This window comes from Cornus florida, unplaced genomic scaffold, assembly GCF_030987335.1.
Source record: "Cornus florida cultivar Cherokee Brave unplaced genomic scaffold, ASM3098733v1 CherokeeBrave_3.0.0_Hap2_Chr02, whole genome shotgun sequence".
NCBI lineage: Eukaryota > Viridiplantae > Streptophyta > Magnoliopsida > Cornales > Cornaceae > Cornus > Cornus florida.
In genome coordinates this window covers 105,703,376-105,706,311 of record NW_026775572.1, presented here as the reverse complement: position 1 = coordinate 105,706,311, position 2,936 = coordinate 105,703,376, and the positions used below count along the sequence as shown (strand labels likewise).

The 2,936-nt window shown below is 36.9% G+C and overlaps 1 pseudogene; it reads right to left on the bottom strand.

Annotated features, from left to right (window-relative positions):
- Positions 1–2,325: 2,325 nt before the first annotated feature.
- On the bottom strand, positions 2,326–2,424 carry LOC132298078 (small nucleolar RNA R71; annotated as a pseudogene).
- Between the last annotated feature and the right edge of the window lie 512 nt (positions 2,425–2,936).

Here is a 2,936-nt window from a genome sequence, read left to right as displayed (position 1 = left end):
GGACACCATCCATGAGTGGCTAGAAATCCTCTTGGGGCTAGAGTTAGCCCTAAACATGCTTTCTACATCTTGATTTATGTATTTTTGAGGGGATTTGTATTGTGATACATGTTTTGACACTTTTATATTTATAGATCTTATTTATTCAATGATTTGTGTGGTTTAATACTTCCAATTGATCATTTCATTCTATCTATATGTCTATGTATGCCAGAATAGATGTTCATGTGTTTGTCTCTATTTCTTGTGTTATTGATGCATGTCTATGTGTATTAATGCTATAGATCTAGAGATTGTTAAGACATAGTGCTTAATGGAATGCTTTTGTGGTTTATTTGATGGTTTATACTCATTTCTTGATGGATTGTGCCTCTCCCTTAGTTTAATTAGTTTAATTTCATGTCATTAGCTTAATTGTAGTGTAGTTGTAGTTTAGATGTCAAATGGGAGGACAATCCATCCTTGTTGTTTGATGTTCCATACTTATAAAAGCAAGTGGTACATATCTTTAACCTTGTGATGTGTTTAGATTGTGAGCTTAAAGAAAGGATTAATGACTTAGTTTGATATATTGTGCTATACACCATGTTGCTTAGACAATATATGCTTAATTTGTCATCCATGCTTGTTGAAACAACCACACACACACACTATTGCTTAGACAATATATGCTTAATTTGTCATCCATGCTTGTTGAAACAACCACACACACACACTATGTTACAATACATGTTTTTCCCCCTCATTAATCATTGATTAAGAGTGTAGAAAAGCTATGCTTAGTGGTGATCTCTAAACCCCAAGATCTCTCTCTCTTATTTTCTCCCTATTGTATTTAATTGTTTACTTTAGTTTAAATTGCATCTTAGTGTAATTCAACCACCAACCAATCTTTTGATCACTCGACTTACTAACCCTAATCTCGATTCCATAACCTAATACGACCCACCAATCCCTTAGGACGATCCCTACTCGCCCTAACTATATTTTTAGTGAAAGGTAGTAGTAGAAAATTATAAATGTAAAACTTGACCATAGCCTAACACCACCATCTTTTGGTTCAAGCTTTGGTGGGCCGCGACAATCCAACACTAAGTTTTTAGCGCCGTTATCGGGGATTGATTGAAGGCAACGTCGTATTTGTGGAATCAATTAGGAATTAGTACTCTTTTGACCGTGTCTTTACTTTATTTTCATTTTCATTTTAGTTACTTATTGTGTTGGTTCTTGTTTGATTAGGTGCATTGAGCTAGAAGTTGAGCAAAGGAGCATTTCAATCAAGGAGCTAAGCAAAAGAAAGGAAAAAGCTAAAATCTAAAAATTTGCAAGGCTAAAATTGAAAATTGAATTGAAGTGTTAAAGGACCCTTTGTGAGCTCTTTCTTAACTCAATCTCTAGTTAAATCGTCGGCCTGCGTGGAGGCTTGTATTTCAATTCTTAGATAAATCGTGAGCCTACGTGGAGGCAATTTACTTTTCTTTGCATATTGTTGATAGCATGGGAGTATGGGATCATTGTATGTGGAGGAAGTTTGTTGATTGTTGATTTATTGCGAAGGTGAAGTGTTTGTTCATTACTTGTTGCTTGTTGTGTTTTGTTGTGCATGCATGGTTGTAGATCATTGAAACTTACTCTTGTCCCTCTAAATTTTCATCTTGAATACGTTGTTCAAAACCCTAGGGGAAGAGGAAGTTCTAATCAATCCATTTCATCAATGGAAGTACATAATGAGGACCATGTGGAGGACCTTGGTCACATAGACCAACAAGGCATCTTCCACCCCAATGTGCTTCATGATAACATGCAAGTACCATTAGGCATGCCGAGGCCATTCATTCACCCAAAACAACAACAAGGCCAAGTTCCATTGGGAATACCAAGGCCAATCTATGCTCTACAACCTCCCATCATTCAAGGTAATCAAGGTGCCCATGTTGCACCTCCAATTGCTAATCCTTCCCTTACTTTAAGAGATCACTATGTGCCTAATAAATACAATGCACCCATATGCATTCAATTGCCACCATTTAGAGCACACCACTATGAGATCAAACCACAAACCATTCAAATGCTTCCTAACTATCATGGACTTCTAAGTGAAGAACCTTACAAGCATTTGGATGAGTTTCTTGAAGTATGTTCTACCGTGAGATACACGGATATGCCAGAAGAGGTCTTAAGGCTTAAAATTTTTCCATTCACCCTTAAAGACAAAACAAAATATTAGTTTAACAATCTTAGGTCTTTTTCAATTACTTCTTGGGTAGAAATGCAACAAGAGTTCTTGAAGAAGTACTATACAGTTTCTAAGACCAATGCCATGAGAACCTCAATTCGAGAGTTTTCATACGGGGATGGGGAAACGTTCCATGAGGCATGGGAAAGATTCGATGAATTGCTTAGGAAGTGTCCACATCATGACATGCCTAAATGGCAATTAGTTCAATATTTCTTTGAGAGCTTATCCGACAATTAAAAGGGCATGGTTGATGCTTCCATGGGTGGCTCTTACATTGATAGGCATGAGGATGACGTGTGGTGTCTTTATGAGAGCATGAGTGAAAATTCTTTGCATCGAACTTTATATTCTAAGAATGGTAGGAATTCAAGTGGAAGGAAGAGTGTTGGCTGATAAGCGCCGAATATTGTATATTCAAGCGCCCTAAATTGCATTAGTAAAGTCCGTTGTATGTTAATTTATGTAGATTATCTTCATTTCAATGTTTTTATGCATTTTCAGGTTCATTGGCCAAAATGGAACAAGAATAAGGCCTTGTGGAATCTTGAGCAACAAAAGGTGCCAATGCTGAATTCTGGCAGCAGTAGAACCTGGGCTTTGTCGCCATTTTCAACCTAGTAAACTCAAGAACTAGACTTCCATCATAACATGAAATATTTAGATCTCTGAATCAGCTTTCCAAATCTTCAAGTGGTTC